The sequence below is a fragment of the Heterocephalus glaber genome, unplaced genomic scaffold (genome assembly GCF_053883595.1).
Source record: "Heterocephalus glaber isolate CG9 unplaced genomic scaffold, H.glaber_assembly_v1.0 deba00000331, whole genome shotgun sequence".
Taxonomy (NCBI): Eukaryota; Metazoa; Chordata; class Mammalia; order Rodentia; family Bathyergidae; genus Heterocephalus; species Heterocephalus glaber.
In genome coordinates, this window is record NW_028258142.1 from 46349077 (window position 1) to 46362964 (window position 13888).

Consider the following 13888-nt stretch of genomic DNA (forward strand, 5'->3'; position numbering starts at 1 on the left):
CTTATTATCCAGACCACATTCCACCTTCTCCACCTTTTTCTACATTTCCCTAACAGTCTTCTCCAACTCCAATGACTCTAAGACGGAATGAAATCCTAAGTAACTTCTTCTTGGAAAACAATGGGGGCTCCGATGGTAGAGGTAACAGCTTCTACTCTCTTCCAATCCATAAATTAACCTGGGTATACTGCCACAGGAACAAGATACCCAAAGAGAAACATGCAAAGGCAGGAGGATAATAATGTACCCAAACCAAATATTCAAATATTCAAATATTCAAATAATGTACCCAAACCAAATATTCACAATGATAAAGGGAAATGTGCTTTGGCCTTACTAAATGATCTCTAACTACGTACTTTAAAAATTATTGCATGTTGGAAAGAGAAAAAAAAAATCACTGTTTGTAAAAGTCAAAGAACATTAGGATTTTAATGAAGGAGATAATTTCATAAGGATCCCACCTCAGTTATATTATATCCCAAAATAAAACCATGATGTGTCACATGTTTCAAGAACATGGACTTGCTTCCAACAGGTTGATTTCTTCAGGTTAGACTCGTTAGAAAAACTCACATATCATAAGATATTCTAGGTTTCCTTGGCCACAATAGTCTTGCTCTAATGCTGCATGCAGTAATTGACAGTTTTCAGAAAGGCTAAAAAACTAAGTCTAATGGTCTATCTGATTTACTATAAAGATAAGCAACTGAAAAACATCTCCTTCTCAAAACTACTTTCAATCTCTTAGCTCAAAACCACCACCCACTTCTTGTTTTGGATGGCAGCATTAGCTCCTGGATTAATTTTTGCCCACCCAGAATGGCCTCCCTCTGGTCTGTTTTCTGAGTTGCTACTATTTAGTGACTCCTCAAATGCATATGGCTTCCCATAGTGTTAAGAATAAAATAGTTTACATTTTGTAGAAGAGGAGATAAGTGGAGACTCAGCATGGATACAGTACTACTCTGGCATGACATCCAGCCCTGCACTTATGTCTCATCAGTAAATAAGGACAATATTTGCTTTGTAGGTTGGGGTAAAAATTAAATAACAAATGAAAAATGCCTAACCCTAAATGATCAGTACATGGTCATTATGGTCACAGTCATGTGACAATGATGGTGGTGGTGATGATGACTTGGCCTATGAACAATTTCATCAGTTCTAGTGTTTGCTTAATTTGTAGCTATTTACCACATAATCAGTTTCTTTTTCTTATTGATTTATGAAGCCTCATTATACATTATATATTCACTTTTTCTCTTTCATATACGTTGTGAAAATTGTTTCTGATTTGCCAGTAGCATTTTCCAGAGCCATAAGTTTTTGTGCCACCAAGTTTTCATATCACCATTCCTTTATGATTTCTACCTGCAAGGGCATGATTTTCTATTTCAAGTTGTGTGCTTTCTTCTACTTTTTTCAAGGATTTTCATTTTATGTCAGAATTGGCAATCTATGTAGCATTTTCTTTCATGTGTGGAATAGGTAGAGTTAAGAGACTTTTTGGAGTATAATCTTTCTCCAAACAAAACCAAATCAACATGTTTCAGATATATAATATTGTTATTTGCTTAAAATGAATAATTTAAAATTTAAAAATAATGAAAATTTTGAAATAGTATAAATAGTGCATGTTTCATAGTATGCATGCCAAAGTGAGGAAGTACAACATTATCCTAAAATATATCAAGCCAGCATTATTATGAAGTTGAAACTAGTTGATTGGTCCTTTGCATCCTAAAAATATAACAAGTAGTTCAGTCCTAAAAATAAGTTTATTCATTTTCTATCAGATACTGGCTCACATATGATATAATTCTTGGTAAGTTTAATCATTTTTGATGAAAGCCTCTATTGCTTATTGAACAAAGTCAACATATTATATGTCTGGGAAGAACATAACAAGTACATCTACTGTTAGTTTTTATAAAAGTTACTAATGAAATTAAAGTTGGGAATGCATTTATGAAAACCCACTAGAAATTCCCATTTTTTTCCTGAAAATATTGACATTTTACTAGGTATGATACTCAGAGCTAAGTCTATCTTATACTTCAGAGAAATCATTATTGTCATTGTCATCTTTATCATCACGATGATCATTGCATCATAATTTTTTATTTGAAAATTTTAAAAATCCAAATAAAGCCACCAAAGAAATAAATAAAAAAGAGCCCAATTCTTTTCACACAAAAAATTACATGGTAGTCAATAATAAAATTCACTTTAATGAAATAATAGGTTCAAAGATAACAACTCCTAAAAATAATACATGGAGCTGAGAATGAATCCTTGGTCATTGGCTTAATCTTCATGTATTTTAGAAATATTCCCTTGGAGTTTGGAACATCATTCTTTTTTCTAGAAGAGCCTATGTAAATCAATATAATTCTTCATCATGACTGTTGAACTTCTATCTTCTTAATAGAGGTAAATGTTTGCTAATAATTAGCCATTTGTCTGAGCATCAAGGTAGCTCTAGAAATTAAAGCTAAAATGTTTTTAAAATGCTAGAAATCATTTAAAATTAACAGTAACAGTGAACAAGAGTTGACAAATTTATTCAATTATAGCATCTTGGAAAAATTTCTAATTTAAAACCAAGACATGATGAAAGGACAACTTTGCTCCTTAAGAATGTAGGTTCCAAAACAACTTTAAAAGGAGCCTCCATTTTATGGCCTCTCAGTTACAATGACTTTGAAATGAATGTCTACATGTAGCCTTGTATCAAATGAATAAAGACAATCAAAATTTGGAGATATGCATGTTTTGTGTTCACTTCTAGCTCTAATATCTAAGCTGTCCAATAGCCACAACAAGAAGGACTGAACCAATGCAGCTACAGGAACTTCAATAAAAAGAATTTCAATTAACAGGAAGTAACTATCTATGCTTTATCATGTATTTTAAACAAATAGTGAAATGATAGTGGTTTGTAACAATTTTATCTTATCCACACTAGTCAATTACTCTTCTTGTTATATATCTAACCCTTTTCAGTAATTATGAAATAGGAGAGTCTGGGTAAGAGATTATACACACTTTTATCTTTACCTCTGTTTTTTTTTTTTGTCCTTGTGTCCTTTCTCTTTGTTTCTATCTCTGCTTTCTTTCCTCTCTCCTTTTTTCCCTCTTTTATTTTTCCTTTAATACAAACAGACCACTTTCTATTATATGCTTTGTCAGTTTTGAGAATTTCAAACTTTAAAACATTTTTACCAGATACTATCTTCACCAATTTGGAGAACTTTTTATTCACTGGTAATACCAGCATACACTTGTGAAAATATTTTATGCTTTGAAGGACATGCTCATAGCTCATTCTGTATGCAAAACAACCAAGGTAAAAAGGAAAGAATGAACTCAGAAGCATATACATTTTACAAATGTTAGTTGTTACTACAATGCTTTTTTGATATTTGTTATCATGGAAGTAGTTCTCTTCATTTGAAAACATGGAAAAATTGTTTTTAATAGTGATTATAACTCTTTTCTCAAACTTGGAAGATGATTTGGACACATGAAAACCAGAGACTTAGGAAATAGTGAAAATCTGAGCATAAGCGGATATAACAATAACTGTTTCCCTTTTTGAAGACAGTGTAGTATATGACCAAACTAGGGATAATTCATTGGTTTTTATTCTAATCATTGCCAGTTAACAGCAAATAATTGATTTTAACTCACTAAGAATGTCTTCTCCAAAGATTTTCCTGTATGGGAACACTGCAGGAGGACAGTGAATGTACTGCAATAATTTTCCTATATGGGCACATTGCTACTTTTTAGTTAGATTTTTGTCTCTCAAAGCTGCCAAGACAACTTTGTACAATGGAGAGAGGTTGCCCAGGATAACTCTTAGCTAAAAATTAAAGTAAATCCTAATGCCTTATGACAAAGTTAAGGAGCCACAGTAAAAATTCAGAACAAGGAAGCAAAATATGTTATTAAAAAACAGATATTTCTCTTCTTCATTAACTGGCTCTGTTTCAATGCAAGCCATCAGGGTGACAAGTAAACAAGGCACGAGGAGGCTGCTGAGCTCTGGGAATTGATGCTTCACCAAGCCACACTGTTTACATTTGGTTCTTATCAGCGTCTAAGCAAAAGAGTTCATTTTACACTCACCCATATTGTAGTTACTTCTATTTTTAAATCCTCTAGCACACACACACATAGCCACAATGTCTAAAAGAATAGGATGCTGATGGAAATACAAATATGTTGTAATAATTATAGATAAAATGAACTATTCATGTTGGTTGAGGTTTGCAGTAATATGATCCAGGAAGAAAAGAAGGCCACATATAATAAATGCATTAAATAACATGCTGGAGAACTTTGTTCCACTGCTTAATTTAGTATGAGACAAGCAGCTTTGGACCAATGCCACTGATCAGGTGTCCTCTAAGAAAAGTGGACCATTTTCACAGAACAAAAGAAGGAAACATTTTGCTCAGTTTCAAGGTGTTTCTAAGGACACAAATTATTGCATTCTTATTACTACCTTTCCAGTTTTCTTTCTCAAGCACACACAAACACATACACACACAGCCATGGAACTGTAAAAGTGAACAACATTTTAGACCTTTAAATAAAAAACAGATGAAATCGGAGATGGAGGCTTCGGAGAGAGGACAGGAGAAATTTGTCCTGCGCCTCTGCGGGGGTGGGGGCGGAAGCGAGATTCCAGCCAGCAAGTTATGCCACTGCCACCGAAGTAGGAAAGTTCAGTTTCACAGATTCAATTGTACCTTACCTGGTTTTGTAGTTAAATGCACCAACATGCCCCTAATTCTTCTGCTGAAGTGCTACATATGCTGAAAGCTATAGTATTTGACCTTACACATTTCCACAGAAGAAACTCCAAAGTAACCTTTAACTTCAATAAAAAGCTGTGTTCATTCTTGTCCTTGTGCTCAACACACAGCAATCTAATACACCTCATCATGTGGTCCGTTACCATGGTAGCAATGAATCCAGCTGCTGAAACACAAAAGACTGACAAAAAGTTGCTTTTTTTCCCCCTCCACCCACCCTGGCAAAGTCAGATTTTTTTTTCTGTATGACAAATCTAATTTGAATATGTTTCTCTTGCTGACTCAACTCCATGAACAAGAAAGAAAGAAAGAAAAAAAAAGAAATGAATAAGAGAGGTAAGGATAAAAGGTCTCCTGAAGCATTTAAAGTAACTAATGAAATAACTACATAATTTTAAAATCACCACTAATCTCTTGAAATACTCATCATTATCTCTTACCTCTGCCAACTGAGTATTTTTAAAAGCCGGTTACTAACTCAACAGGAAATAATCCCCCAATCCCTTAAAAAACATTAAAAAGTACATTAGATTATTCAGTAAACACAGATGCTGAAAGCACTACATCAATATATGAAGGGCTAGTCTCAAAGTATTTTTTTCCTGGAGCAAATATAATCACAGCTTCAGTGTGGGAGGTAAAAATTCTTCATTTTCTGTTTACCAAAGTCCTGTGTTTAACTGTTATTTAAACATACTAGATTTCAGTCCTATTGAAATTGATCATAAATTTGGATCTATTGCGATACAGCTTGCTAGAATTCATCAAACTATAATTATATTGAGAGTAGGATCTTGGAATGAGTACAATATCAACTTTGAACAGTGTTGGGACTCCCCAGGTCAAGGCCAATGTGAGTGAGATGTACAGAGTCACCTTGGGTTTGTGCCTAGTTTTTTTTTTTTTTTTTTTTCCGGTACTGGGGATTGAACTCAGGTCCTTACGCTTGCGAGGCAGGCAGCGGAACCACTGAGCTAAATCCCTGGCCCTGTGCCTAGTTCTTTAAGGAAAGGCTGATGGAGTCAAGGGTGACTGGAGCGTCCCCTTCTGTCCTTCCCATCACTACACCTTCACCAGCTGGTGTCTGTCCTCTAACTAAGGGTAGCACCTCAGCCTCTCCTTGCTGCTCTGCTGCTTGGGCAGCCTTGTTTCCTCCCTAAACTTAGCTCATATTTCATAATAATTTGTTGACATACCTATTTTCTCTCTTCAGATGCAGGATCTCCAAGGGAGAAGAACCTTGTCTCACTCAATTTTCTATACCAAATAACCAGCAAAAGGTTTGCGATTTGGTAGGGCTACATTATGAATAAAGAGAGGAATAAATGATTCACTTCAGTACACTGGAGGATACTCAGATCTTCCAGAATGGTGCTCCCAGCATTCCTTGCCATGGGGGAAGCATCAAGGGGTCTGCACAAGTTTTTCACCACTGCAAGGTCTCACAAAAGAAGGTCAGGGAGAAGTGCTCCAAGAGGGGAACTATTAGGGGAGAGAAGGAACCAGAAGTAGGAGGAAGAGGTGAGTGAGGGCAATAGAGAGGGTGGATATGATCAAAGTACTTTATATACTGTATGGAAAGGAAAGGTCACAATGAAACACATCAATTTTCACAATTAATGTCCACTAATAAGTATAATAGTTTTAAAAAAAGAGCAAATTTTAAAAGTTGCCTAACAACTTAAGCAGATGTGGGTTTGAATCCTGGCTCTGGCACATAGCACATGGATAGACTATTTAACTTTTCTAGATCTCAGTTTACTCTTTTTAAAAATTCCTAGAGTTACAGAAAAGGAAGAATCAAACAGCTCAAAATACACTAAATGCTCAATAAATTATGGCCAGTATTATTGAGCTAAAGGTTATGACTTTTCAACAAGAGCGATAATGAAAAAGCTAACTGATGCCTAACTTCTTGTGGCTGATAAAATTGTTATTTTCAAGCAGATATATGTAATCAATCACATAATCAATCATATGTTTTATAATATGGGTTTGGATGACAAAACAGAATTAATAAAGTGACCGTCTTAGGCAAATAGGTAGGGGTGGCTTCCTCCCACCTACATACTAAGAGTGACTGATCAGCTGGAGGTTACACAGATTTCTGGTATGGAATGGACTGTGGGAAGTATTAAACTTCAGATTTGAATTTTGAAAAATCTTTAGATATGAAAGAAAAACACATTAAATTGGCTCATTGCCATACTTATATTGGATTCTTAATGGTCACGTTATTTATTGGTGACACTTTTTCCCATTAAAATGGAGCATAAGGAATCTTTATTACAAAGGCTTTAAGAATAGAAATTATGTTACATGAGTGCATTTTAATAATTTACTGATATTGCATTGATAATAGTTTTTAAAAGGTCACCTTGCTCTCAATATAAATTGTTCACCAATATAGGCTTTTAGGCCTGCCGCTCCTGGCCCAGAAGTAGGGGCTTCTGGGCTGCCATCCCTCCCACCACTCCTGGCCCAGAGGTAGGGGCTTCTGAGCTGCCATCCCACTGCTCCTGGTCCAGAGGAAGGGGCTTCCCTGCCACCATCCCTCCTGCTGCTGCCAGCCCAGAGGAAAGGGCTTTTGGGCTGCCTCCTGTCCTGCCACTCCTGGCCCAGAGGAAGGGGCTTCTGGGTCACCATGCCTACCGCTGCTTGCGACACCTGTCCCACCTCTCCCAGCTCAGAGGAGATGAGCTGTGCGGGCACCAACAGCACCCCCCACCCCCCTAGTCGAAATGAGAAAATAAGTAAATAAGTCTCAAAACCAGACTTCCAGATCACCTACAGCAAACCCAAAAGGAAATGAGATGGAACACTCTGATACTCAACCACCTGGACCCACTGAACTGTCAACAAAAGGGGATCTAGAAAAAATTAAATCAGAAATAATTTCTCAGATAACAGGAGAAATTGGGCTCCTAGTGCAAGACATGATTAATAAATCTAGAGAGAAGCTGAGGAACATGATGGAATCCCAACATAGGAAACAAATGGAATCCATAAAACAGATACAAATAGATTTCCAGGAGATGAAAACTTCATTGAAAGTCTACACAGCAGAGTGAGCCAATGTGAGGACAGAATTTCAGATATAGAAGATAAGATTGCAATTAGTGACTAGGAAAAGAAAAATTGCTTCAAAATTATAAGGGAACATGAGAAATCAATCCAGAAGCTGCGAGACGATGCAAAGAAGAATAACATAAGGCTGATTGGAGTCAATGAAGAAACAGGAGAGAGTGGAGATGACATAAAAAAAACTGTTCACAGAAGTGATGGCAGAAAACTTCCCAAGCAGGGGAAAAGAACTTGACATACACATAAGTGAGGCATATAGGACTAAAAATAGCCTTGATCAAAAAAAATCTACACATAGGCATATAATTGTTAAGATTCCAGAAACTCAACAGAAGAACAAAGTTCTCCAAGCAGTCAGAGAAAAGAAACAAATCACATACAAAGGAAAGCCCATCAGAATCACAGCAGACTTCTCAACACAAACCATCAAGGCAAGAAGAGCTTGGAGTGACATATTCCAAGCCCCAAAAGAAAACAGCCTCCAAGCCAGATTGATGTACCTTGCAAAACTATCTTTCAAAATTGATGGAGAAATAAGATACTTTCATGACATAGAGCACCTTAGGAACTTCGTGAATACCAAACCAGCACTACAAAAAATTTTACACAATATCCTAGGAACAGACATTGAGGATCACAACCCCAGGAAGCAAAGCAGAATGAACCCATCTGGCATGACAAGAAATTAAATGTAAAGGGGGAGAACCCAACAAAAAGAAAAAGTCATGGCAATGACAAGTCAATACATTTCAGTTATAACCATCAATGTTAATGGTCTCAATTCTCCAATCAAAAGAAATAGACTGGCAGAATGGGTCAAGAAGCAAAATCCAACAATATGCTGCACACAAGAAACACACTTAATTCAAAATGAAACTCATAGACTGAAAGTTAAAGGGTGGAAAACAATACTCCATGCAACGGGAACCAAAAAAAATGCAGGAGTAGCTATCCTCTTGGCAGATCAAGTAGATTTCAAACCAACACTGATTAAGAGAGATGAAGAAGGACACTACATCCTTGTAAAGGGAACAATCCAAGAGGAAGAGATGACAATCATAAATATCTATGCACCAAACACTAGTGTGCCCAACTATATAAAACAAATACTAATGGACATGAAAAGTCATATATGCACTAATACAATTGTAGTGGGGGACCTCAACACCCCACTGTTACAAATAGATAGATCAACTAGACTAAAAATAAGTAATGAAATACTAGAACTCAATTGAACTCTTGAACAAATGAACTTAACAGATGTTTACAGAGTCTTCCACCCCACAAAATCAGAATACACATTCTTTTCAGCTGCACATGGGTCATTCTCCAAAATAGACCACATACTCACACATAGAACATGTTTAAGTAAGTGCAAAGGTATTGAAGTTATCCCCTGTATATTATCAGACTGTAGTGCAATGAAATTGGAGATCCATAGCAAAAGAAACTGGAAAAACTTCATAAACACATGGAAATTGAACAAAACACTTCTGAATAACCAATGGGTCACAGAGGAAATTAAAGAAGAAATCAGACAGTTCCTTCAATTAAATGACAATGACAATACAACATATCAGAATCTATGGGACACAATGAAAGCAGTCTTATGAGGGAAATTCATAGCAGTGAATACACAGGAAAACAGAACGAGCCCAATTAAACAACCTGATGGTGAACCTCAAGCTTCTAGATAAAGAAGAGCAGGACAACCCCAAAGCTCATACAAGGGAGGAAATTATAAAGATCAGAGGAGAAATCAATGCAATGGAGACTAAGAGAATGATACAAAAAAATCAGTGAAGCCAAGAGTTGGTTCTTCAAAAGAATCAACAAAATTGACAAACCCTTAGCCAACCTTATCAGAAAAAGGAAAGAAAAGGCCCAAATCCATGCAATTAGGAATGAAAAGGGTAAAATTACAACAGACACAGCAGAAATCCAGAGGATCATCAATACCTATGTCCAGAACCTATACGCCAATAAGATGGACAACACAGAAGAAATGGACAGATTTCTAGATACATATGAATTACCAAAGTTGAATGAAGAAGACCTAAAAATTCTTAATAACCCAATATCAACCAATGAATTGAAAACGCAATTAAAAACTTATCAACTAAGAAAAGCCCGGGCCCTGATGGCTTCACTGATAAATTCTACAAGACATTTAGAGAGGAACTACTGCCACTACTGTTTAAACTCTTCAATGAAATTGCAAGGGAAGCAATACTCCCAAATTCATTCCTGGAAGCAAGCATCACCTTGATCCCCAAAGCAGAGAAATACCCAACCAAAAAGGAGAACTATAGGCCAATCTCACTAATGAACATAGATTCAAAAATCCTTAATAAGATACTGGCAAATAGAATGCAGAAGATCATCAAGAAGATCATACACCCTGATCAAGTGGGATTCCTGCCAGGGATGCAGGGATGGTTGAACATACGCAAATCAATCAATGCAATACACTATATCAATAGAGCCAAGGACAAAAAACATATGATTATCTCCATAGACACAGAAAAAGCATTTGACAAAATCCAACATGCATTTATGCTAAAAACCCTAGAAAAATTGGAATAGATGGTCTCTACCTCAAACTGATAGAAGCCATCTATGAAAAACCAACAGCCAATATCATACTAAATGGTCAAAAACTGAAATCCTTCACACTCAAATCAGGAACAAGACAAGGATGTCCACTATCACCACTCTTTTTCAATATAGTTTTGGAAACAGTAGCCATGGCAATTAGACAAGAGAAAGAAATAAAAGGAATAAAGATAGAAAATGAAGAAGTCAAACTGTCATTATTTGCAGATGACATGACACTGTATATTGATGACCCCAAGAACTCAACCAAAAGTCTTCTAGACTTAATAACCAAATTCAGTCAAGTAGCTGGTTACAAGGTCAACACAGAAAAATCAATAGCTTTTTGGGCCGGGGATTTAGCTCAGTGGTTCCACCGCCTGCCTCGCAAGCTAAGGACCTGAGTTCGATTCCCGGTACCAAAAATAAAATCAATAGCTTCCTTCCACATGAATGGCAGGCTCACTGAGAGAGAAATAGGGCAAATAATTCCTTTCACAATAGCATCCAAAAAAATGAAATACCTAGGAATCATCCTAATGAAAGAAATCAAAGACCTGTTCTCTGAAAACTATAGCACTCTGAAAAGAGAGAGTGAAGATAATATCAGAAAATGGACAGACATCCCCTGCTCCTGGGTAGGAAGGATTAATAGAGTGAAAATGGCCATACTTCCAAAACTGCTATATAGATTCAATGCAATTCCAATTGAGATCCCAGCAGCATACTTCATGGACCTTGAGAAAACAATCCAAAAATTCATTTGGAACAAGAAGAGACCCAGAATAGCAAAAGCAATTCTAGGTAACAGAGACATGGCAGGGTTATCACAATCCCCAATCTGCAACTATACTACAAAGCTACTGTGATAAAAAACAGCATGGTACTGGCAAAGAAACGGACCTGAGGACCAATGGAACAGATTAGAAGATGCAGAAACAATTCCAGACACACTCAGCCATCTCATCTTCAGTAAAGAAGCCAAGCACCCTCACTGGAGGAAAGATAGCCTCTTTAATAAATTATGCTGGAAAAATTGGGTTTCAACTTGCCAAAGATTAAAACTAGACCTATATCTCTCACCATGCACTAATCTAAAATCAAAATGTATTAAAGATCTAAATATTAAAATAGAAACTCTGAACCAGTTGGAACAGAGGTTAGGTAGAACCCTTGAAGACATCGGTGTAGGAAAAGATTCTATGAACAAATCCTCAGTTGTCCATGAACTAGCAGAAACACTCAACAAGTGGGATCTCTTCTTATTAAAAAGCTTCTGCACAGCAAGAGAAACCACCAGCAGCGTGAAGAGACAACCCACAATGTGGGAAAAAATCTTCACCTGCTTTTCCTCAGACAAAGGTCTACTATCTCGAATCTATAAAGAACTTAAAAAGATCAGACCTCCCAAATTTAAAGACCCAATCCAAAAATGGACATCTGAAATGAACAGACCTTTCTCACAGAAAGAAGTAGAAATAGCAAAGAAATACATGAAAAAATGTTCAACATCACTGGTCATTCGAGGGACGCAAATGAAAACAACACTGCGATCCCACCTCACTCCAGAAAGAATGGCTGCTATCATGAAATCAACCAATAACAAATGCTGGCGGGGCTGTGGGGGAAAGAGGAACCTTGCTCCACTGCTGGTGGGAGTGTAGACTGGTGCAACCATTGTGGAAATCTGTATGGTGATACTTCAAAGAACTAGGAGTTGAAGTCCCATTTGACCCAGCTATTCCCTTGCTGGGGATCTTCCCCAAAGAATTAAAAGAATCAAACCACAGTGATATATGTGCGCCCATGTTCATAGCAGCACAGTTTGTGATAGCTAAAACTTGGAAATAGCCCAAATGCCCATCAACTGGAGATTGGATAAATAAAATGTGGGTTTTTAAAAAATAAAATGGAGTACTACTCAGCCATAAAAAATGAGAAATTAGAGACATTTATAGCTAAGTAGATGCACATTGAGGTGATACTCTTAAGTGAAATAAATTGCCCACACATGTATAAATGTCGAATAGTTTCTCTGGTGTGAGAAACTGAAAGTGTAAATAAGGACTAAAATGTATAATAAGTAATGTGAAATAGGAAGAAAAGGGGCAAAGGGGAAGGAAGTGGGAGGGGTAGGGGAAAGGACAGAAGGGAATGGAATTGATATGAGAAAATGGGAAAATAGGAACAAAATCTTTGTAAATAGGGAGGACTGGAGGTGTTGAAGGGAGGGCTGGGGAAGGGTGAAAAATAAGAACCAAGAGAGACTATGTAAAGGTGCAAATTTCCAATGATGAATGTCCTTATATTGTATACCTAAAATGTACCAATGATTAGAATGAATAATTGATAATGCAAAATAGGAAGAAAAGGTCCAAAGGGGTAGGGGTAGTGGGAGGGGCAGGGGAAAGGAAAGAAGGGAAAGGAAAAATGCTGAGAAATGGAAAAAATGGAAATAAAGTCTTTGTAAATAGTGAAGGGTGGAGGGGGTGAAGGGAGGGCTAGGAATGGGGAAAAAATAAGAACCAAGATGCATCATGTAAAGGTACAAGTTCCCAATGAGAAATGTAATTGTGTTGTATACCTGAAATGTACCAATAAAAGAATTTAACAACAACAAAAAATAGGCTTTTAGATGCTCTTCTCCACAGTTATAGAGTTCAGGAAATTACCTGACTCCAAAGCCAATTACATAGGAAAATTAGCATTAAAATCTCTTTGAAGACTATGGTGCAAAGTAGCAGCCAGGAGTTAAGATAGCCTATGGCAGAAAAAATAAACAAACTTTCATTGCAGGAAGTTGCCAGAAAAAATAAAATGAATATTACGCATTGGAAGATTTCTCTATCACTAAAAGCAGAAAGAAAGAAAAGCCCTACAACAAATCAGTTGAGATTATTAAAATAGTTTTGGCTCTGCTACAATCTTGAAAAATCCTTAAGTGTGGTGACTCATGAGATACAATCCTTTAAAATGTGTGAGGTAGAACAGGCAAAAAGGCAAAAAGCAGCCACACTGGAAAATTAACACCCGCTAATCCTCTTCAGAGAGGTTGATGAAGGAGACTAATAGAACCAAAATTTGAATAATTCATAACTATTCTCATGTGTGACTGGTTGAGTAGAGGCTCTTTCGTGGTTTGCATTCATTTTTTTTGTGTGTGAGTTTTTAGCTTGTGCTATTTTACTCTTACAGATGGTTGGCCATTACATGGATCTCTAATTGTCCTTCATTTTGTAATCTTAAGAGCCCATCATTTATGACTGACAAACCTGAGGTACATCATTTGTCAGATGTTAAAACAACTTACTTGATTTTTTCTTCTTTAAGATTAGGGCATATGATGTCAGCATGTTTGGTTTCACAAAAATTTTAAATCC

The 13888-nt window shown here is 36.6% G+C and overlaps 1 protein-coding gene across 34 annotated transcripts in view; it reads right to left on the minus strand.

Moving 5' to 3' along the window:
- Window positions 1–13888, minus strand: part of Dtna (dystrobrevin alpha) — a 374420-nt gene that overhangs the window by 175522 nt on the left and 185010 nt on the right. For 3 of the 34 annotated variants that reach the window (XM_087193451.1, XM_087193519.1, XM_087193561.1), the window contains exon 1: window positions 4769–4955. The exons of 28 other annotated variants lie outside the window; for them this stretch is intronic. The gene's annotated coding sequence lies outside the window, so the exon portion shown is untranslated. Of the gene's footprint in view, window positions 1–4768; window positions 4979–13888 lie in introns of those variants that run through there. 3 more of the 34 variants (XM_087193522.1, XM_087193539.1, XM_087193540.1) reach the window with 3 other exon arrangements.